A 24,892-nucleotide genomic window follows, 5' to 3' on the forward strand; every position below is an offset into this window, starting at 1 on the left:
GTTCCCCTGGAAGACAGAATATCAACTCAGTCCCAACTTGTCAGTGTGGTCAGTTTGTATTCAGTATCTTGCTTGCACACACGTGCATAGTCACTCACAGGTCTTTCTGGAGAACTCATTCTGGGCATTGTAGCAATGATGATAGAAGCACTTGATCTGCAGGATCCGCTGGTGTGGAGTAGGCAGTAGCCATCTGTGTTTGGCAGGGACAGCCATGGCGTCATGGTGGGATTTGACCTGTGGTTATCACTGCTTGGCCTCTTCATATTCCTGATGGTTTTCCTTTATTTATTTAATTTTATTGGTCGTGGGGCTTGAACTCTGGGCCTGGGTGCTGACCCTCACTCTTTAGCTCAAAACAAGCACTCTACTACTTGAACCACAGTGTAACTTCTGGTTTTCTGGTGGTTTATTGGAGATAAGAGTCTCACGGACTTTCCTGCCCAGGCTGGCTTTGAACCATGATCCTCAGAGCTCAGCCTCTTGAGTAGCTAGGAGTACAAGCTTGAGCCACCAATGCCTGGATCCTGATGGTTTCCTAAGACTGCTTTTCCAGGCGTTCTGTAACAGTTGTGCTACTCAAGTTCTGTTTTTATTGCTTTCAACTAGAGAAGCACAGATCCCCACATATCCTTGTAAGACTTGTGAGCAGGAAGGGGACCCACCACAAAATACTGAGGTTTTTGGCTCTTGAGCCTCCTCAAAGCTGAATAGAATGAATGACCATCGATAGGACTGAGGATGAAGCAGGTGTTCCCGCTGAACATCAATGAATTCAGTGGGTTGAGCAACGATTGGGCAGGCCCATCAAGACCTGGATAGAAGCTTCTTGATTCAGCTCAGTGGATGAGGGGTTACTTTCAGGGCTGGACACAGAAGACAGCGTTACAGAAAGGTAGATGGCAAATAGTTTCTTGGAAGGGATGGTGGTAGCTGTTGGAAATGCTCCATGGAATCTCTCCAATGCGAGAAGCGCCAAAGATGCAATACACAAACTCTCCAGGCATTGAAAAATGCAAGTGGCCTCTTCATACAAATGGACAAGTAGTTCTAAGTCATGTCTCAGCTTCAGTAGCCCTGAGGCATATTCCTCCATATTGGCTCAATATATGGGTCAGGCAGGTGAAAGGTCTCAGTGCATGTAAATGGATGAGTGTGAGCAGCAGGAATACACAAGCAAAACAAATCCTTCTGGAGTTAGATCCACAGCATCCTGGGACAACCTTTTTGACCCACTTTGGAAAGGAATTATCTGTCTAAGAAGTCTAGGCCTGGCTGTGGAGCGAGCCCAGGGTTTCAGAACTTTCAAGTCTTTGTAACCTAATGGGTCTAGTAGTTGAGCCATATGAGGGCTTTGACTGGTGGGGCGGGGTTGGGGGTTAGGGGCTGGTTGGGTTACTCACCCAAATTTGACCTACTTGTCACCAAACTCTTGGAGCCATGGAGTTCAACATGGAGTTCGGTTCTGGTCTGCCTGGACACAAATCCAAACAACTGATGAAGACTGACTAGACATATTTAGGTGAAGATGGTAGTAGGGTTGCCAAAATAATATCAGCAGCTAATTTCCCATGGTACATTTATTGCAACATATATTTAAAGGTTTTAAGCAATATATTTCATTGACAATATTAACAGAACTACATTTGAACTCCAAAGCCACGTTGAACACTGAGGTTCCATTTCTACAAACAATTCTCATTCATTCATGCTTTGCCTCCCAAATATCCCAATAGGAATGAGAGATTCTTCTTAAACTGTCTGACTCTACTCTTTGGTGTGAGCTCAGTTGTGGTAGAAGATATAATCCTCATTTTCATGATTACTTTTGGGAACTTATAAAGGCGCTATATGAATGAAGTGTCACTATTAGTAGTATTATCTTAGAATAAAAAATTGCTCTTTAGCACTTAGAGCCGGACAAGTAATGCACTGGTGATTCTTGTGTTTAATTCATTATGGCTCCTACTGCACCCCTTGCAGATTATCTTCAGCTTTAGCAAATCTCAGCATTGGGGAGGACTAGTCAGATCCTAATGCTGCCTGAGATGCTACATCTTTGGGGTGAGGGATGGACCAAATTATAAGGAATCATTTCAGCTGCCCTTTCCTCCTCACCCCGACTCCCATTGTGCCCCGCATCGGGAGCCACAAGGGCAACTGATTTTCACTTACAGAGAGACATGCCCTTTGTCCCTTTCTTCATGGGTGCGGAGCTTCTAGCTTGTTCCTCACGAATGGAGAAAGATCACCTGTCAGCGAGTTTGCGGCCAATTGCTGACCAATTTTTCCTAATAGTCTGCTCTGTGGGTTCCCTCCCTCCCTTGGGCAGACCAGTGGCACATGGAAAGGCTTTGGTGATAAATAGCTGTGTGGTCTTGGGCAAGCCAATTACCCTCAGTTTCCTCATCTGTAAAGTGGCCTTTTGGGTCGTGTCCAGCTCAGAAAGAAGTTGGCTCTCAAGCCTTTGTCTACAAATCACTTGGCATGGTGCATGGTGCTTTCTGACCCGTGCGATTCAGCATGGAGGGGAGGGAGTTAGGCGGGATGTGAATGCACAGATTTGTCTACGCAAGTAGCACAGATGTCCACAGAACCATAGCGGGGTGCAATCTTAGCAACCTTTGTGGAGCCTTTTCCTTGAATATCCAATTCAGGGCTAGTTCCTTGCAAGCCTTTTCAGGGTGTGGAACAGGAGCCTTGCTGGACTCAGTGCTTTTAGTGCATTTTGGCCCAGCACTAAGAGAAACTGGTAGGAAGAGGCAAAACCTTTAAGAAAACAAACAGGAAAAAGATCATGATAATGATGATAAAGCCAGGATCAGGGTATTGGTCTCTGAAAGCTGAGGTATCCTGAACAGACACTAAATACGCACTCTGCACTCAGCACTTTGCATGAATCATCTCAATCCATCTTCCAGACAAGCTCAATGAGGTAGAAGTTGTAATAATCTCCATTTATAAAAGATAGAAACCAAGCTTGAGGATAGACAACTTTTCCCAGTGTTGTGCTGTTAGTCCGTGGACAGGCAAAGATCCTTGCATTTTTCATGTCTCTGTGTTGGGATTTAAGATGTTTGCGAGTGTTCACGAGACTTAGTACAGATTGACCCTGCATTCTGTGAAGTGCCTTACTGAGTGCCCAAGATGGAGCCTGGGATTTCTATAGGTTTTCTCAATTCATCCTCCCAATCCCATAAATAAGAACCCGAGATCACACAGTTGGCAATGTCAAAAGATTTGAATTTCAGGATGCGCTTTGAAGACCCAGCAAACTTTTCCTATGACTTGGAAAGTACATTGAGATGGATAGATTCTTGGCTCTCTTCTCACTTACCCAGGATGATTTAAAGATGACACAGAGTGTTATGTTTTCTGTGATATATTCATGCAACTTAAATATTGAAGAAAACGTGTTAGGCCAAAAAGAAGTTGTATTTCCCAGATTCGTTTTTTCCCCCCTCCTCATGAAGTTTTGGCTCCTGTCCAGCCCTAACATAAATGAAGAGCAAGAGTGTTGCATGGTATCATGGATTCTTCACCCAGGATTCACTGCATGCTTATAGAAGCTGAGCGTAGAGCTATGCCTTCAGGGTTTGCCCCTCATAGGAGCTAGCTACTTTCTGAGATGCTGTACCCTGGGTCTGTTAGGTGAGTTGAAAAGATGGGAGCAAGGATCTTATGTCAGGGGTTGTGATGAATAACTTTAGGGCCCAAGGTTTATAGAATAATAATCTAGTGAAGAACCCGTGCTGAAAGAAAAAAAAACACACAAGCAGCTAAAGAATTGAAGCTGGATTTTATTTTGGAGGAAATGAAGAGGCACTTCAAGCTAGGACAAATGCAATCGTAAACATCAACAAAGAAGTGTTTTTGAAGAGACAAAAGTCACCAAAGTGTTTCTGCTTTGCCTTTCTTTTCTTTTTCTTTCCCTGTTATAATATTCTATTCTTGGGGGATTTTTTTGGTCTGTCTTCTATTGGTTCCCATCTGTTTATAGATCACTTCATTTTTAACCATCTCATAAGGAAGCCTCTTTGTCCACACTTGACTTTCTTATTAGGTAGAGTAAAAGGATTAGGAGGTAAAATTTCCTCTGCAGAGAACTGTGGAAGGGAGCATCTAAGGAGAAGGTTTCCTTGCTCTGCAGCCTACATGTATTATTCTCCTTCTTGGCCAACTCTTTGGGACAATTGAAGCCAAAATAGGTGGTAAGCTCTTGGAAACTCAGGTTTTCAGTTTTGTCAAGGACGCTTCTAAACATTGTCCTATAACTCATTAAAGTGAGTAAAAATGTGAACTGATTAAATTCATGGAAATGGCATCACTCTTCAAGAATTGCCTCTTTGCTTAATGTTGAAAATGTTGATAGCATCTCTAGTATTGTTTCCCCTGCTTTTCCATTTTTCCATTTGCATGGGAAATGATTTGATTAACATGTGGACTTTTTTTTCTTTAACTGAAGACGATGTTCCTTCTGGGTAAATGGCATTGATTGCAGCCGGTGGCACTGCCAGGCATGCTTTCTGATGCAGGGCAGATGGATTCGGGTGCAAAGCTGAGCCATGTTGGAACTGATGACGTCACCTGTGTTTTTGTACCTCCTGTCAAGGCTCAGCTGGGTTTCCTGCAAAGGTGCATTTGTGGATACCATCCACCCCTTCTCACCTGTGAGAGATTGTGCTAATCCAACTTTAATTTTCCAAATTGAACAAGAAATGAGTTGGTTGGACATAATCACGTCTGCTGCAGAAGTGCCAGACTGCGGGGTTAGGGAGCGGTGACTGTTGTGCTGTGGCATGTCTTTGTGTTGTCCAGTGAACACTTGGAGGTCTGCTAGCTTGCAGGACTCCACAAGTCCCCCTGGGATATTCCTAGGGACCAGTGCCCTAATAGGCTCCTTATACACACACACACACACACACACACACACACACACACACACACACACACACACACACACTTCCAACCTGTATAACACCTTTCAGCCTTATAAAATCTGTGCTGTAACCTCAATGAAGATATCATGGGCTGGGAAAGTGGCTCAGTGGTAGAGCGCTTGCCTTGCATGCATGAGGCCTTGGGTTCGATTCCTCAGCACCACACAAGCAGAAAAAAAAGCAGGAAGTGGTGCTATGGCTCAAGTGGTAGCATGCTAGCCTTGAGCTGAAGAGCTGAGGGACAGCACCCAGGCCCAGAGTTCAGGCCCCATGACTGGACCCCTCTCCCCCAAAATAAAAAGATATCATGACTAGATGCTGTGACTGTCAAGGTAGGCCTAGAAATCCAAAGTTGTTTTGGGGCAACAGAACTAGGAACCTTTCAGACACAAGTATCAAGAAACGGCTTTCAAGCTATTAGCTATCTCTAATGCCAGAATTCTTCAGGCCTCACATTTCTGTAAGTTAACTTTTGATGGCATTTTCCCCAGAAACTTACTCTTAAACCTTACAAGACCCAGAGCACTTACTAATATATTGTTTACAAAGCGATGTTGGATTACTTCATATCTCTGTGGGTCATTTTTTTTCATTCTTTCTTTTGGACTCGTGGATGTGATTTAAAGTGATTTAAAATCAGTTCCCTATGAGTACAACAACAATAACAAAAGGATTCACCGTTCCTTGACAATCTTGGCTTTAGGTTCATGACTTCTACAAGCATAGTGGGAGAGCAGTGGTCAAAAGCCCATGTACTTGGTGGGCTTAGATGAAGTACTGCGTAAAAAGCGTGGAGATGCCAGCAGTGGCCTTTGGTGTGCGGCCATCTGTACAGGACATGCGTTGGTTCCACTTGAGTGACAGCAGCACCTACCAAAGGCTAGATGCGTAGTGAGGACACATGCTAGGCGGTGTCATTGCGGCTGGATATCTGAGAAAGTTCACTTCAAGGAGAGATGGTTTCTTTTGGCTGATGGTTTCAATGGTCCCTTGTTTCTATAGTTTCTGGGCTATGCTGTGGCAGGAAATGATGACAAGGGAGCAGAATTGATCACTTGGGAAGCACTCAGAGCAAATGAGAATGAGAAGGGCAGTAGACAATAGCCCCTCTATACGGTATTTTCACAATTAAAACAACAACAACAACAACAACAAAGAAACACACACAGAGAAGATAAGAATCCCCGAGGATTCACTCCCTCCAACTCATGCCTCTTACATCTTCATCACTTTCCAGTATCACTGGCTTTATAGAGGTTCACTCACTCACTTTCCAAAGCCTCACTACTAAACCTTGCTCTATTAGATATCAAGCTATCAACACAAAACCTTTCAGGGCCATTGCAGATTCAGTACTTAACAAATGGTAGCAGAGGCATTTTTTAAAAAAAATATTTCTTTTCTGTAGAGAGGAATGCTAGATATAATGTTTCTCTCCCTCTCCCCCTCCCTCTCTCTCTCTCCCTATCTCTTTCTCCCTCTCTAGATAATTCAACTACTGAGTGACCCTTTGGGATTTGCACCCAAGTTCAGTGACATCAATATATTTGTTTCTTCCCATGCCATTTGCTGAGTTTTGCAGAGCAATTTCCTTCTTCTGCACCACACTCTTACCTGGATTTTAGATTGAGAGATTTTTTTTTTCATTGCTTGCAAACATTCTGGGCTTTACTTTAGAATGAAATTGATGTAAATAATGTGTTGTTTCTCAGCATAAATTATGGGTTCATAACTCTGAGGATATTAAGAACTCAATTTGCTCTTCCATATCCTTTGTCCCTGAGCTTTTATGTTTCTAATTGAAATTTCAGGATAAATCTGTGGAATCAGTGCTGTTCAGTATATTATGATGCAAAGCATAAATCAAAATCACCTATGTAATTCCCACTTTCCTGGTAAATGTAAAGTGTAACAAATAAAGTACTTAGTACTATATTTCATTTAAGCTCATATATCACATCACACAACGTATTATAACAAAAACTATTAATTTATGACCAATATAAAATTAACATGATATTACATGCTTCTTCTATTCTTCATTTTTCAAATATGGAGTGTGTCTTACACTTACGTCATTTGGGATCAGATGCATTTTGATTGTACAAGAAGTATGTGTAGATGGAGCTGGTGACTCATACCTGTAATCCCAGCTACTCAGGGGGCTGAGATCTGAGGATCAGAGTTTGAAGCCAGCCCAGGTAGAAAACTCCATGAGACTCAATTAAGCACAAAAAGTCTGAGCTAGAACTGTGGCTCGAGGGGTAGAACACTAGCCTTTATCACAAAAGTTCAAGAACAGAGCCCAGGCCTGGAGTTCAAACCCCAGGACCAGAAGAAAAAAAAAAAGAACTATGTATAGATTGTGACTGGACACTATAAACGGTGCCAGTTTCAGCTTTTTAAGGGAAAGTTTATCCAAGGAATTTCTTAAAAACCACTATTGATGTGGGAGATACTCAGCTCAGAACATTGTCATGATATCTGATCTCGTTGTCAGAATCAGAATGACCTTGTATTTCCACCTCTGTCTTTCACACAAGGAGATACAAAACTCAGAAACATCTCAGATGATGTAGCATACTGAGCACTGCAGCATTTACTTAGATGCAGAGTTAACACATTTTGTCTTCCTGTCCAGGCATACTTATAAACTACTGTAATCTCCTAACAGCAAAAAGGAGGTTGGTGACAAGGACAATGATGAAGCAGCAGTAATAACATTAACATAACAATCCTGTTAACACCTGACAGGAGTAGGTTTAGGACATTTTCTCCTACTTGTCTGATACACTCCTGTTCTGTCACATTTCATACAAAGTCCTTTGAAATGAGGAAGGCTTAGTAACTCAATCAGGTTTTGCTGCTTCTCCTGTCTAGTTCATCCAGGAAATCAGGTTTCTGTGAAGGTCAGAGAGTTCCAGTGGGACACATGAATTATGAATACTGAGGTAGAATGCAGTGGTGTTTGGGTGCATGAGCAATTGCTATTTATTTGTTTAGGATCATGCAATAGAGGCACAGTCCGATGGAGATTCTTCACTTCTGCTCCTCGTTGAGCTGAAGGCAGGTTGAATGGGGTTGGAGAAGCCACTTTCAAATTGTTTTTTTGGTGGAAGGTAATTTCTGGCTGAGAGCAGGGAGCTTCACTGGAACTTACCTGGCAACTCAGGTTCTCATCCACCTGGCCTCTAGTTGGCCTCTAGTTGATCTGTAGCAGGATAGTTGGGTACTGAGAAAACATTTTTTTTTGTCATTCATGAGGCTTGAATGCAGGTTCTGGGTGTTGTCTCTGAGTTCAAGGCTAGCCCTCTACCACTTCAAGCCACAGCTCTATTTCTGGTTTTCTAGTGCTTAATTGGAGATAGAGCCTCACAGACTTTCCTATCCAGGCTGACTTTGAATGGTGATCCTCAGGTCTCAGCCTCCTGAGTAGCTAGGATTACAGGCTTGAGCTACCAGTGCCTGGCTTAAAAGCATATATTTGAAAAGGATAGTGCTAAATGAGCAAGCACTCTGTGATTTTGTTGCATTATACTTGTCTCTGGGTAAAGTTAGTCATGTGACCAAGTCCAAAGTCAGTGTATAAAGATCTCTAGGGCATGATTGATTGGAGGTCCTTTTATATAATAATCTCCCTCACAGCCTTTATAAAAAGAAGGTAAAGAAACACGTCGGGGAGTGTGAGTTTCAAGAAGTTAAATAGTTAAAGAGTATAAAGAAGTGGCAAGAAATCTACTCTCATCTCCATTCCTCTATTGACACTATGGGATTTATTGAATAGGATATTTTTTAAAGTCAATAGCTACATAGATACCTGAATAACACAGGGGTGAATTTTCAAGATGGATAAAAAGTTTGATGCTTTAGAGTTTCCTTAATTTAGAATGAATGTTCTTGGATTTCAGGATCAGAAGTTTTCCTTTGGGAAAGCTGCAGCATTCAGACATATTTTGAAAATGAGAGCCTGTAATGACTGATTATATCAAAGGGTCCTCACTTTCAAGTTTATCATTCAAGCTGTGAATGATACTGCTGTTAGGAAGACACGAGTACGTTACACAGCTATGAGTGAAATGTGTCCTTGAAAGAAAGCAAAGCAATCAGAGTAAAAATGTATCATCAGTTCATTCCATCCAGCCATTCATCTACCCACCCACCCACTCATCCATCCATCTATCCATCATCCACCTACTCCCTCACCCGTTCATTCATCCATCCTTTCCCTTAGCAAAACTCATATGCACTGATAATAATCTAGGCTGTGGCTGTAAGTAGGAACAATACAGATATGTGCTATTTCTATAGGTCTTTTGTTTAGACAATACAACTTATGTTTGGTTGCAGATAATACAAAAACAAACAAGAGAAGAAGACAATTTTTAGTCTTAGGGTGACCAGTGAACTGAGGCAATCAATTGTTTCCAGAAATGATGTTGACTTGGGAGGTGATAACTTACCATCTCTGTTCAGAAGAACACTGTCCCCTACAATGAGGAAGACTTCAGTGATGACACTAAACCATTGTTAACCCTTAACGACAAAGTGATGAGCTAGAAATGGAGAAGACAGAAGGAAACATAGAAAAAAGAAGAAAAATGAGAAGTAAGGGATAAATAGAGGGAGGGAAGGAGGATACAATGAGTATCAGGGCTAACATTATTTTATGAATGATGATGGATGGGGGGAAGTTTTCACTTGGGTGAAAATCTCAAAACTCCACAGGAGAAGAGAAGAATAGCTGATGTCCCAGACCATATCAGTGATCTGCCTAGAGAAGAACCTGGGCCTCTTGGATCAGTCACCTGCTTGGGTATGTTTCTCTCTCCTAATAGTTACTAGGTACTGTTATGTCCAGGAAGGTCCATCTTTGGAATGATGAATTAGAGCATCCCCATATCTCCTGAGGTCCTGAGAGGCTGGTAGAGGTGGAAAACAAATTTGCGTAAATAAATGGTTAGAATGGAAAAGAAATTATGTGAACATAGCTCCTCTGAGTAATGAATAACAGCTTTGCGGTGATGCCTGGAAGAATATAACCACACATATTTGAGGGATTGCTTCGAGGAAGAAAGTTATCAGATTTTCACCTCTGACAATATATAAAAAAAAGCAACTAAATGTGAGTCTCAGGATGAGAAATTTAGATTAAATCTGAACTGCTCCCTTGATAAGAGGTGTTAGCTATAAGGGGAAGGGATGAAATTGTTTTCTCAAAGGGCATTAAACATAGGAATCATTCATCCATCATAGATATCGTCGATAAACGCTGCTCCGGTGGGAGATGCCCCTGGCTACCTTTGTACTCCTTCAACTTCACCATTTCTTAGTGCTTCTTCTCTCTCTCTCTCTCAGGAAGAGAAGCTTTTTTTCTCAGTCTATCAGTCAGCTTTGCATTACTATAATGAAAGCTGCTTGTGAATAAAGAGAGGTGTTTTTTCTTTGTATTTTTTTGTTTGTTTTGCTCATGATTTTGGATGTTCAAGATCATGGTGGCCCCAGGCTTTAGGCCTCTGGCAAGGAGAGCACATCGTGTTGGAAGTACCATTATGAAGGTTTACATCTGCCATAATGAAGCCCAGGAAGGGAGCTCAGGCCAGGCCTCACAAGCCATCCTGAAGACCCCCCCCCCCCCCCCACCGCCAATATCCTATGAACTTCCCACCAAGACTGTTTTTATTTTTCACATATATATCACCTTCCAATACTGCCACCCTGGGTGGGTATGCAGCTTTTACCTAATAAATGTTTGGGCAGCACCCCTCCAAACCAGAGGATTGATGCTTTCTTCATCTGGAGTTGTTCCTGTAATCACTAGAGATTCTTGGCACTGTCATCCTTAGTATTTTCCTCCATATTACCCACGTGGCCAGGAGTGATTCATAAAGTTCATGGCATCATAAACTACCCTTAAATAGGAAAATAGGATCATTTACTGTAGTCTAGATTCCAATGATAATGACATCATCCACCCAGGTATTTACACAGAGGCAAATGAGCTCGGAAACTTCTCTTTCAGAACTCACTTCCTGTTCACGATCAGTTATTCTTATCTCTGATATTTTCTTCATAGGACCTTTCTAATTCTAGTTATTTTTGTCCAAGACCCATTTTTTAATATCCTAGGTTCATCCTTAATCTCTTAACTCTTCTTCTTGCCTTTGACCTTCAACTGTGACATTTACTGTCCTGCACTTGAGTGGGTAAAGACTTGGCAGGAGAAATCATTCCTGTTACTTCCATGTTTAGGTTGTACTGGGTACAGGGACATAATTGCAGCCAAGGAGCTTAAGGAAAAGAAGGAAGTTTTGGCCTTATGTCAAACAGCTCCAAAGTGTTTTCAGCTTTTGGAAAGATGAGCTATAGGACTGAAACCTTTTTTACTTTTTCTTTTTTTTTAAATTATAAAGATGCTGTATGGGGGGGGTGGGGGGGCTGGGAAGGTGGCTCAGTGGTAGAGCGCTTGCCTTGCATGCCTGAGGCCCTGGGTTCGATTCCTCAGCATCACATAAGCAAAAAGCAAAAAGCCAGAAGTGACGCTGTGGCTCAAGTGGTAGAGTTCTAGCCTTGAGCTGAAGAGCTGAGGGACAGTGTCCATGCCCAGAGTTCAGGCCCCACGACCGAACTCTCCCTCCCCCCCTCAAAAAAAAGATGCTGTACAGAGGGCTTACAGTTACATGAGTAAGTTAATGAGTACATTTCCTGTTGAGCATTGTTACCTTCTCCTTTGTTTCCCCCTACTATCCTTTCCCCCTTACCTCCCCACTCCCCCCCTCCAATCTCCCGCCCCCACTACCAAAATTGGAAAGTTCATTTTCAACATAGTGTGTTGTAAGACTCATTGTTACAACGGGTCAATCTGTATCCTTGTTTCAGCATTTTGTTATTTCCCTACCCCTTTCTAAATTAGAAAAATGTATATACGAGATACAGGGCACCGGAATCAAATAGCATGACAACAGGGGTTATACCACGGAGGAAGAACACATAAAAGACACAAAAGAAATCACATAGTACATTAAAAACAATAGTGACTAAAAAACCTTTTGTGTCTCTATCTTGGGGTTCATTTTGCTTAGCATATGTTCATATGATCATGTAAGATTATGCTAAAAGGACTGAAACTTAAGAGTGCTGTGAACTCTCATTTTATTTCTCTATATCACATGCGGATCTATCTACATCTATTTCTTGTCAGGTGTTACTGCTGAAAGATCTTCTCCAGTTCACCAATCAATGATGTAATGAACACTGAAAGTTTCTGAACATACCTCTTGTGCTTTAAAATTACCAAAGCAAGACAACCTTCTTCCTTCCTTCCTTCCTTCCTTCCTTCCTTCCTTCCTTCCTTCCTTCCTTCCTTCTTTCCTTCCTTCTTTTTGAAAAAGAGTCTCCATGTATAAGGTATTTGTTATGTCCTATGAATACACGAATGTCTCAATTTTAGCCATGTGTTTATATTCATGGTTGATTTTGGGGTTAGGATAAAACAAATAAAATGTAGCACATTAATCCTCAGACAGGTGAGGACCTCTTCAGGTGGTTGGCTAAAGGGACAAATTAATTTATATTCTACTTTCCTAGGCTTCCCCTGATTTTTAGTCTACCTTCATTTAATATTGTTTACTCTCCATGACAAAAGTAATCTGGCATCTTACAACAGAATTTATCTCCAGTGTGGATTCTGTGACACCTTATTGGCATTCTAGTTCACAGTTTGCTGTGCCTCTTTTTTTTTTTTTTTTTGCTGGTTGTGGGGCTTGAGCTCTGGGCCTGGTTGCTGTCCCTCAGCTCTTCAGATCAAGGCTAGCACTCTACCACTTGAGCCACAGCACCACTTCTGGCTTTTTCTGCTTCTGTGGTGCTGAACCCAGTCCTCATGCATGCAAAGCAAGCACTCTACCACTGAGCCACCTTCCCAGCCTGCGATGCCTCTTTTAAGAGATGGATGAAAGTATGAATGAGCGAGTGCATGATGGAATGAATGGAGTGAATGAGAAGACTTTTTGTAATTTCCTGTTCTCTGGAACATGAATATCTACCTCTACCCAGCTCATGAATTGGAGAATATTAGAGGCTATTTTTTCCCCTCAGGGGGAAACATTAGTTGTTTACACAACCAGGGAGGGAAGGCTACTGGCATTTGGTGGATGGAAACCAGGGATGCAGCTAAATGTGTAATACATCTGGACTGATGTCAATGGCACTGAACTTGATAAGCCTTGCCCCAAGGATTGACCATGTGTCAAAAGAAGTCATTATTGGCAGGAAGGGGTGGGGGCAGGCGGAGGGGGCATGACAAATATTATCCAGACATTTTTACTGTAACTCATATCATCACTATATGTTTGAAGAAACTGAGATTGATATGCTGATTAAGATAGTCCGACTTGCCCAATACCACACAGGGAAAAACACAGGTTTCAGGAAGTCCAAACCCTTATTCTTTACAACAAATCTATTATCCTGCCTCTGCTCATCCCTTCAGCATATAATAATACTTTGAACACTTACAAATACATTTTTCTAATAGCTGAAAATTGTCTTTGTATGTGAGTGTGTGTGAATGTGTGTGTGTGTGTGTGTGTGTGTGTGTGTGAACAAGCAGATAAAGGTAATAACTAGAGGAGGCTTTACAAAGATATCATCCACCTGATCTTCTGCAATAATGCCTTTATTGAAACACAATAATAGTCCATTGTGAATTACGTTTGCCAAGAACTTGTCAGAAAATTGCAATGTGGAAGCATGGCATTCTAGTTATTGAACCAGTTGAAATTTGACCTTTGGATACAGGTAAGGAAACAGCTGTCATTCATTGGAGTTAAAATGTTTTCCTGGATTTTCTCAGGAGAAATGGAAAGGCTCTTATATTTTCTCTAGTTAGAAACTTCTGTTCACAAATATGGATATGCAACTACCATGCCAGTCAGATTTCTATGAGGCAAATGAGTACCGTTAGACTATATGTATATTAAAAAACACTCATTAAAAATAGCTTAAGCAATTATGGTATGCTTTAGTACATTTGGGCTGCTATAACAAAACACTTTAGGCTGCATAGTTTGTGAATAAGAGATAATTAGTGCTCACAGTTCTTTTCTTGTTGTTGTTGGTGGTGGTGGTCTTGGGACTTAGACTCAGGGCCTGGATGCTGTCCCTGAGATCTTTTGTTCAAGGCTAGTGTTCTAATGCTTTGAGCCACAGCTCCACTTCCAGTTTTCTGGTAGTTAATGGAAGATAAGAGTCTCACAGACTTTCCTGTATAGACTGGCTTTGAACTTCAGTCCTCAGATCTCAGCCACCTAAATAGCTAGGATTACAGGTGTGAGCATCCAGCATGCTCATAGTTCTTGAGGTTGGAAAGTAAAAGATCAAAGTACTAGAAGACTTGGTGTCCAGTGAGAGGCTCTTCTTCAAAGACAGCACCTTCTCCTTGTATCCTTGCGTGGGGGAAGGGAGAATGAGTTTCCCCAGGTCTACAAAGGCACTACACTCAGTCCAGAGACCATAGCTTTCATGACCTCCTCACTTCTCCACAGTCCACATTGCAGGATACAAGTGCATACGTAAATTAGAGATGTCTGATGTCCATGTGGACTGGTAGGCAGGAAGGGCAGAGGAGAGCTCAGAGGTGTGAGCTGAAGATACATCCACAGGTGAGATTTCATCAGACCTACCCAGAACACCTGGAATAATCTTCCTTCCTTAGGCGGATGTAGATGTTACTTCATTTACAAAAATACCTAGACTCGTGCATAGATAGATAAAAAGAAAGAAATTGGAACAATCATGTATAAAGTTATCACATGAAACTGGCCAGGCCACTCTTGATGATGTTTCCAGTTATCCAAGAAGTTGTTACAGATGTTAGAAGCAGGTTAGCAGCCATGAAGAGCTTCACATAATATGAAGCATGCTCTTTCTCTCCTACTTACTGTGGCTCCCATCCTCAGCTACGGAGCTTCAACCTATTCTTCCTATTTGAGGATATCTGTGTTCTTTATGAATCTGTCTGTAAGCTCATCATAAGGCCACGGCAACTGGAAGAGAGCTAGGTCAAGCTGTGGCTCTGCTCTGTACAAGCCATGTGAAGATACTGAGTACTTCCCTGAGTTAAAGATTTTAGTCCATTGCTTCATAGTTTCCCGTCAGGCTTTCCCAAGATGCTAGAGCAATATGGCAACACTGATACATATGTGTTTAATCTGTGTGTAGGGGTGTGAAAACACATACACATGCAGCAATTTCTATAGTATGTATCTGTTCACCCAACATATCTATGGTGTATAGCCAAAGTGCTGAGTGCAAGGCAGGCAGCAAGAAAATGATCATATCTCTGCCTTTCAAGTGCTGGTAGTCTGAAAGATGGTACAATTCTAGTGGGAAATGCAAGTTGTTCTGATGGGACCTGTAATGCCCAATTTGGAATCATAAAAAGGCCTTATTGAATGCTGAATAACTGAAAGCACAATTGATTGGCTCTAAGTCTACCTTTATTTTAAATGTGTACCCCTTGGATGGGCTTTAGGACTACTTCTGCCTTAATAAAGAGTTGCTGTTTGTTAGGGTTTAACTCAAACTCTGCAGGCCTCCTGGAGAAAGGTTATTGGATTCCCAGCAGTTGGGCCGGGTGAAGAGCTCAAGCATCAAAGTCTACCTTCTTGTCTATTTATGGCCTTTCCTGTTCTTAAGAGAGTTGAAGCAGCTTTTATAAATACCAGCAATGATTATTTGAGAGCTCAACAAATGGAAGTTTTAAAGAAGTTAGGATGAGGGCAAGGAAGGTAAAAGTGAGGTGGATAAGCTGGAGTAAAAAGAAGCGCTTGAAGCACAATTTTTGTGGCACAGAGCTTTCTTTCCTAATAACCAACATTGATGGCAGAAATGCCAGTAGGTATGAAACTACCACAGAGGAAAAGTGTGTTTTTGCCCCAGAAATATTCCATTTCTTAGCATTTGTGCACAATTTCTTTCAGTGAGACCTCCAAAGAGATGACTACCTTTCATCATAATACAAGAATAGATGAAAAGTATAATACACACAACATGTATACATAATTAGATATTAAAAAATATAGCTGCATACATAAATTCATCTCTAAGGTTGATTAATTCATACAGAATCCCCAGATCAATAACTGTAGTCTTAATTGACTCTTTCTTGAGATTTCAGAGATCTTTTGCAGCCTTGGCTCCTTCCATCTTCCTCACCATGTTCCCATAAGACACTGCTTCATGTCCTCCTCCCAGGAGACTGGATACCATTAAATACAACAGCAGAGGAGTATAATGTGGTGTGTCAGAGTTGCTCGAATGTCCGAGAGGCACACACCGTTCAAGTTGTATTGGGCTCAGAGCCATTGACAGCCTTGAGTTCTAGGCCCCTCTGTCCCCCATCTCCTCTGTCAACACCAGACGTGGCATTTTTCTCCCTTGGTAGCCACATTATGTGTGTGTGCCAGAATGGGTCATCATATTCTTAAGAGTCTTTGTGTTCCACAAATAAGAGATGAGCACACGCAGCATCCAGAGGTGTTACTGCTCTTTGCTCTCCTCCCCTCCACTCCCAAGTAACTGAAGTTTGGTGCATTTGTAAGTATTGCAAGTAATTTAAGGTACATTACACTGTATTAATGTATTAAACTGCAAGTCCTTTATTTTATTTTTTCCTCTGAGGAAGAGTTAGGAGATTTCTCCCCTGAGAACCAAGTCTCCAGAGGAAAAACTTCCATGTCCCAGTAATAGTGTCATAGCTAATAAATCTGTGTATGAATTGGTTAAGAAACCTGTGATTTAAGAAGTAATTTTTAAGGCTCAACTAGAAGAGCCTTCATTGGGCACCTATTATGTAGTGGAGCTTAAACAGGGAAGTGAAGCTAGTGTGCTCAGGGATCTAGAATCTTCCCTTTAAAAGATCTGGTGGGGATGGAGCAGAAACACATTGTATTTTGCAAGGGCCGGAGGTTCCTGAGCACCATTGGTCTGCTGTGATACGATCCAAAGAATTCGTAGAAGACATCAAGTGTTGAGGTGAGAAAAAAGCCTTCAATGCCATTCTGAAGTAATATTGTTGTGATTGAGATTTTGTAACAAACATCTCTCAACTTTTTGGAATTTATTCTGAATAGTTGGGAATGCCTTACAAACAAGGCACACCAAATGTCCATTTGGCAAAAAGGAGAGGGGGTGGGAAGAAAAAGAAAATATAGATATCAAAAGAAAAGGGATCAACTGATCACTGGATTATGCTGATAATCATGACTACCTGGAAGGCTGAGATTGGGAGGGTTTGAGGCTAACCTGGCCAGAAGAGTTCATACCGCCCCTTCTCCATTGAAAGCTGGGTGTGGTGATGGATTCTGTAATCCCAGTCAGGGTGGGAAGCTTAAAATAAGTAGCTCACTACTCAGGCACTTGTATTCGCAGGAAACCAGACCCTGCTCCTCAAATAACCACTGTATAAAGGATTGGAGACATGGCTCAGTGTTAGAGCACCCGCCTAGAAGTACAAGGTCCTGAGTTCAAACTCTAATACTGTCATAAAAGGAAAAATGATTAGTTATATAAATTATGGTACCTTGTTATGATGGGCCACCATCTACTTATTATAATAAGGGACACAGAGGAAGAGATGCTTAGATTAACATTGTAAGGGGTACAAACTAAGTTTTTGAATTATCCAATTTCAACTTCCCACATTTTTATACACACAATAGAGAATAGCAAACAAAAACAAACAAACAAACAAAAAATGACATCCTAGCGTTATAGAGAGCATAGGATTAATTTTTACATTTAATTTTAATACTTTTTAAAAAATTAAGTTACTCATTACCACACACTAGAAAATCCATTTAAAATGACTCCAAATGTGTCACATTTGGAATAAAATGGAAAAGTGCATCCTTCCAGTTTGCTGGGTATTTCTGATGAATTAGTCATCAGACCAGTAGAACGGAAGCTGAACCTTGAATTTAAAAACAAACTTTACATTTTGTTTTTAATATAAAACAGCTTTTGGGAAGCTTTTGTAACATTGCTAGTCATTTTTACTGTCCGCATTCTTCACTACAAATTTAAACACGAAGCCAGATTAGAAAGCATATGTGAATTTAGAAAACCTGCTTTCATTGTTGGTACCCAGAAATGACTGGAGGCACAGATGGTGGACAAATAGAAATGACAAGCACCTTAGCTTAGTCAGCTGAGGCTTATAGGTGAGAAGTGATTGGCTGTGTTCACCTAGCTTTACAGGTCAGTACGCATTATGAAGACACAACTGAATGTAAATAATGCTTAAAAATGGTTGGTCCAAGATGCTTTGTTTTGTGGATTGTTATATTGGTAATGGCCATTCAAAATAGAATAAGAAACCTGGTTCATTCTCAGCTGGAAACTACGATGTGGTCATTGCAGGGGTGTAATGCTTTCAGGATATGTTCTTTCAAAAGCACAAATATGTGCTTGTCATAAAGGGAACTAGAATCCCAGTGTCTAGCAGGTAGAACTTGAGGGCCGGGTTTCAGCTTTGCTGTTCAGTGAGCACTTAGAACATGTCCGTTTTTCAGAATAGCAGTGTTTATCTCCATATCTGAATTTTAACATTCATTGTGCATATGTTCTGTGATTTAAAAGTAACAGTCTTTCCCGTTTTTTCTCATTCTGTTGCAAATTGCAATCGCACCATGTCATCAAAAAGTTATTTAGTGACAACTTACAGAGAGCCAAAAAGTTTCTTGTAATTTGCATATATTTTCCACATCTAGAATGTTAGTGATTATGGGGATTTTTTGTATGTTCCATTTAAAATAATATATTATTATTGAAAATAAATATAATAATAAATGCAAAATGTTGGCTGTAATGCCATATGCTAAACATTTCCACAGCATATGCTTAGCTCTTCATTAAGAGATTTTAAAATAACTCGTATTTAGCAGGAATACATAATCTTTTATTCAGAATTAATTATATGCTGTTTTGTGTACCATAATTTAAAGTGCTACCCACTTCTAATATGTAATACCCAGAAGAAACTATGGTTACAATTCATTAGAATTGGCTTCTTTCCTTTGCAATTTAGCAGCATAATGAACACATAGAGCTGAAATGCTATTTGTTACTTGAATCAAAAGTTACATGAAGTGCAGATAACTAACAGTTACAAAGCCTTTATTATTTTTTTAAGCACAGCATGCTTTAGGAGAATAGGATAAGTCATGAGAGTAATTCATGTATAATTAGTTATTTTACTATTCTTTGATTTTTTCTGAGAACGTTTGTTACCAGGGCTATTGCAATCAGAAGGGGTGAAACATTGAAAACTCATTTTGTATTATTCAGATGCAGGATGGTATGTAATGATATGCAGAGACAGATACTTTTGGAAAAGCAAATTATGATTTTTTGTAAGACTTTGAATCTAGATGTTTATTCAGTGAACCTTCTTTGAAGTGGAGCCACCTGTCTAAACAAAGACCTAGAGAGAATTGATATGTCAGGTAAAGTGCTTGGACATTTCATGCCCTCCTGATTTGGATTATTATTTGTTTTAACAATTTGTCAAGCAATATCTAGAGAACATATGGGCTTGGCTTGAGGAATGCAGCTCATGAGTAAGAACCTACAGTTGGATTCCAGCTTTGGTGGCTTCCCTAGAAGGGAAAGAAACTCATTTCTAGTTCCCTGATGATGACAGTATAGATCTATACCAATGGCAAAGTTTGTCTTGAGTCAAAATATATATAGGGCCATTTATCTTATTTAGTCCTCCTCCTCCTCCTCCTCCTCCTCCTCCTCCTCCTCCTCCTCCTCCTCCTCCTCCTCCTCTTCCTCCTCCTCCTCTTCCTCCTCCTCCTCTTCCTCCTCCTCTTCCTCCCTCCCTCCTCTTCCTCCTCTACCTCCTCCTCCTCCTCCTCCCTCCTCCTCCTCCTCCTCCTCCTCCTCCTCCTCCTCTACGTCCTTCTCCTCTCCTCCTCCTCCTCCTCTACCTCCTTCTCCTCCTCTTCCCCCACCTCCTGCTCATTCTTTTCCAGGCCAAGGGCTTGAACTGAGGGTCTGGGCACTGTCCCTGAGATTCTTTTGCTCAAGGCTAGCGCTCTACCACTTGAGCCACAGCGCCACTTCCAGCTTTTTCTGATTATGTGGTACTTAGGAATTGAACCCAGGGCTTTATGCCTGCTAGGCAAGCCCTCCACCACTAAACCATCTTCCCAGCCCATTAGTTTATTTCTTGTATCTAGCTTTAGGAAACAATATGGAGCACACAGAGCTGGAGACTCAGAAATGATGTTCATCCAGGTGATGTTCATGTTTTATAAACTGTACTTTAATAAAGCTGGTAAAAATTGCCTGCCACATTTTTATTTACTGAAAGTAAATGGAAAGGCTTGTTAGTGACGGTCTCATGGAGGAAATCTTTACATAGTAACAGTTCATTCCTAAAAGCTCAGTTTGAAAAGCTATGGGTCATGTTTGTGAAAACATTTGTGAATGATTTGTGGCATTGTATTTATCACACGACACATGATGCAACTTGAAGGTCACCTACCATCTCTGATAAAAAGAAAAATGCTTGCTTAGAATGGTTCAAAGGGTTGAGTGTGGTGACACATAACTATAATCCCAGCAACTGAGAGGTGGAGGCAGGGCGGTTGCCGGTTTAGGGCTAGCCTAGATTACAGTGCCAGACCTTGTCTTCCCAAACAAACAGCAAAAATGGTTAGAAGCAAAGCCATCAGCTCCTGTCATCTCTCCAATGTATGCTTCCTTCCAGTCTTCTACTCAAACACGTCTCAGACTGGGTAATTTATAAGCTGTAAAAACTTGGTTCCTGTGGCTCCTGGTTCTGGAGGCGAGGAAGCCCCAAGGTCAAAGAATTACTTACAGACTTGGTGACTGAGTCAAACCTGTCCCTCATAGATGGTGGCTTCTCTGTCCTTCTCCATCTCAATGTCAGGGCACCCATCAATTCCCAGAGGCCTCACCTCTTCATACGGTTATATTGGGTGCTACATTCAAAAATATGACTTTTAAGGGGACACACGTATTCAGACCATACACTGTTCTTTGCCTATCGAGTCAATATCATTCCATTCATTTAACGTTATTCTTCAATGATGATGAATTATTATTAAAAATAAGGTGCAAAGGAGATATAGAAAAGGTCATAGTAAGGAGTCTACATACACAGGCATCTCATCTGTGTTTAAAATAACCACACGTAGCCCCCACTTTTAGCAGACTGATAAGCCTTTTTCTGGTCAGGAGGATCCAAACATTGACAACATTTATGGACTTTTCATTGTCCCAATGTAATTGCAAATCAGCCCTGATAACATCATGTGGAGAAAGTTGGATTACAAATGATTCACCTACTACAACTCACTTATTTTTGTACATTTCCCTCTTCACATTTATCCAGCCTTTACTGCTGCTAACTTTCTCCTGGGCACCATCTCGGTTCTAGTAGAAAGGCTGAATGTGGATATTTCTTACAACTTGTGAACTCAATTTCATATTGCACTGAATAGCAGCAAACATTTTCCTTCTTTCCTTCCTTCCTTCCTTCCTTCCTTCCTTCCTTCCTTCCTTCCTTCCTTCCTTCTTTCCTCCCTTCCTTCCTCCCTCCCTCCCTCCCTCCCTCCCTCCCTCCCCTCCCCTCCCTCCCCCCCTTTCTTTCTTTCTTTCTTTCTTTCTTTCTTTCTTTTCTTTCTTTCTTTCTTTCTTTCTTTCTTTCTTTCTTTCTTTCTTTCTTTCTTTCTGTCTTTCTGTCTTTCTTTCTTTCTTTTTCTTTCCTTCTTGCTTGCTTGCTTGCTTGCTTGCTTTCTCTATCTACCTTTTGTCAGTTTTAGAACTTGAACTCAGGGCCAGAGTGCAGTCCTTGAGCTAATTTTGCTCAAGACTAGAGCTCTACCATTTTGAGCCACAGCTCCACTTCTGGTTTTCTGGTGGTTAATTGGAAATAAGAGTGTTGTGGACTTTCCTGGACTTTGGTGGACTGGCTTTGAACTGTGATCCCCAGATCTCAACATCGTGAGTAGCTAGGATTACAGGCATGAGTCCCCAGCTCCTGGCTTCAGCAAACATTTCTTACACAGAGCCACTTGCATATCCTCTCTGGTGGCTCACACTTTCCTCCGGAAAGGCATGAAGAATTATACTAAATTCCCTGGATTTGGAAAGAAAAGGAAATTGATAAAGATGTTGAAATTACACAGACTCTGTGGCTGTTTTTGCAGTAGGAAGAAAATCCTCTGTCAGAAGCAAAATGTAATAACTCTGATTATCCAGTACCTACCTACTGGGACATCTCCCATTCACACCTAACTCTAAATGGAAAGATTCTAGTGTGTCCTGGTCTAAGTTTTCTTTCATGTCAAATGTTATCATTTTTTCTCATGTACAGTTCACTTGGAAGGGCCCAAAGTTGAATAGTTGACTTAGATGTTTTCATGAAAGAAAATTAATGCGTTGTGGCTCCTTTATTCTTTGTGTGAAATCACTAGAGATATTGATCTAAGGTTTTAATAGGTTCCTCACTTTTAACCAAACCTTAACCTGAGGAGCAAGGGAAGTGGAACCAGTTGTCTTCCAGGTTCTGGAATATGTATTTTGCAAAGGTTTTATAAGAGATGTTAGTCTGTGGTTGATCAACTTCAGCATTGCTTGGTGACCTGGTTTTAATAGAAGCTCCTGGTACCCTGGTCTAGGCCTTTAGTAATGAGGAAGAGGGCCAGAGATGAGACCCCTTTGTTACAAATGTCCAGGTGATTGTGAAGGTCCCTAGAACTTGAGAAGTGCTGATTTGTATTCAAAGTTTCCCTCAGAGCTCTTAGTCCTGTTATCCCATTCTTGATCTGATAACATTTCTTCAGAGGAGAATGGCTCCACACTCACTCATATCTAATACCACAGAGCCAACAGGAGGATCTAGAAGTGATCCTGAAAGTCACTGCTGCATGATTCACCACAGCCATTTGTGAAAACAGCCCCATACCCTCCAATGGAAAATAAGTGAATTTTTTTTATGATGCCCTTCAATGTGATCTATTTATCTAATTTATCTATCTATCTATCTATCTATCTATCTATCTATCTATCTATCTATCTATCTATCTATCTATCTATCTATCTATCTATCTATCTATCTATCTATGAATTTTACTCATCCATCAGGAAGAAAGATATATCATTTGCAGGAAATGGGTAGACCTGAAGAGAAACTACATTCAGTGATGTGAGTTAGGCTCAGAAAGACAAAGTATGAATGCATGCTTCCTCTCAATTATAGCAATTAAAATTATATTATAAACACATATGAACATATATACAGTGTCATATATGTATATACACAAACATATACACTGACTAAAGTATAGTGTATACAGGGGAGGATTCCAATGGTATACTTCCTTTGAATAACTAAGATACAGAATGAATACTAAGAAGCTGGAACAAGCGCTGTTGTGGGGTGGAGGTAAGGTCCAGGGAACAAGGGACAAGGGACAAGGGCCATGCAAGTAGAGCAAGTAGAGGTATGGCTCAGGTTGGGAGAGATGGAGGAGAATGAGAGAGGGGCTGACATTGTCTTAGACTGACACATTAAATTGAAGTCCCCTGGTACAACTACTTAAAAGACAATAAAAACAAAGAAATAAATACAAAACCAAACCGAAATGAGTTTCCTGGACCATCAGTATCCATACCAACTGGGGATAGATCAAAAGTGTTCCTTTTTTTCAGGCTTTCTAAATGAGTAACACTTAGAGTGGTCTTATAAAGGCCTCTAAGGGGTTTGGGGTATAGCTCAGTGGTAGAGCACTTGTGTAGACTGTGTAAGGCTCGATCTCCAGCATCACAGAGAAAAATATCCATGGAGTTACCTGGTTATTTCTAATGTTCAAGAAACAGTGGTTTTATCTAAAGTATGCTTTTACAGCCCCACTGCTAGCTGCATGCCTCCATATATTTAAGTTGTCCACCTTACCAGTTTCTCCAAAGGATAAAACAGCTCTTTCCTTTAGACTATACTTCCTGCTAAAAATTCTCTCTGACCTAACAGCACTAGAGGAGAATTTTAGAATCAATGTCATAAGCAAATAATGCCTTTAAAACAAGTAATGGTCTTAGTAGGAAGGTAATGGTTTGGTCTCTTAAAAGCAGCATCAAAATAGCATGACAAGACCCACAGAGTTTTAAATTAGATGACAGGTTTCTAAGTTAAAGCTAATTGAGTTGAATCTCAATTTTGACATTTCTCAGTTGTATAGCTTTTAGGGAAGTTAAAAGAATATCCTGGAGCCTTACTTTTTTGTATACCTGGAAAAAGTATAATGATTGCCTTCCTTTCCTACGGTGATTTTGATCATTCAGTGAGACAATGAATGAAGTATGTTTTCTGAGAACCTGGTAATCAGCAAATGCTTAAAGAATGTTTTAAGACATGTAATCAAGGATGTACATTGCAGTTTTCTCTGACCCTTATTTCATTTTAAATGGGAAGTAATTGTAATATCTGAAAGTGGTTTCTGTAGTAAACCAGAACTGAGTTAATCTGAGTAACATAGAAATCTATGTGTTTCATGAAACACAAAAGGACTCTCTGTTTCCCAGGCTTTAGGAAATAATTTCTTACAGGTTTCCTACTTGGTGAGTAAATATGTGAACAAGTAATCGATAGTTGCATCTTATGAAAATGATTTTCCTAGTCCAGATTTTGCTGTCTCACTGTATCTGTATCTTTTTTGTCCTGCTAGTCAGTGAGTGAGTAAGCAAGGCTTGCTTTCTCTCTCTCTCTTTCTCTTTCTCTTTCTCTTTTTCTTTCTCTCTCTCTCCCTCCCCCCTCTCTTTTTCTCTCATTCTTCCTCACATCCTCACTGCTTAAATTAATTCCAGGCAGATTGGTATCTTGGAAAGAACACACAGGCTTGCCAATAAGAAAAACCTCT

At 40.8% G+C, this 24,892-nt stretch overlaps 1 protein-coding gene across 2 annotated transcripts in view; it reads left to right on the plus strand.

Moving 5' to 3' along the window:
- The window catches only part of Cdh11 (cadherin 11), a 140,289-nt gene that overhangs the window by 11,574 nt on the left and 103,823 nt on the right, over window positions 1-24,892 (plus strand). The window contains exon 1 of one of the 2 annotated variants that reach the window (XM_042700866.1): window positions 9,735-9,753. The exons of the other annotated variant lie outside the window; for it this stretch is intronic. The gene's annotated coding sequence lies outside the window, so the exon portion shown is untranslated. Of the gene's footprint in view, window positions 1-9,734; window positions 9,754-24,892 lie in introns of those variants that run through there. 2 annotated transcript variants of the gene reach the window in all.

This window comes from Dipodomys spectabilis, unplaced genomic scaffold (assembly GCF_019054845.1).
Source record: "Dipodomys spectabilis isolate Male_0828 unplaced genomic scaffold, ASM1905484v1 ptg000273l, whole genome shotgun sequence".
Classification (NCBI taxonomy): domain Eukaryota; kingdom Metazoa; phylum Chordata; class Mammalia; order Rodentia; family Heteromyidae; genus Dipodomys; species Dipodomys spectabilis.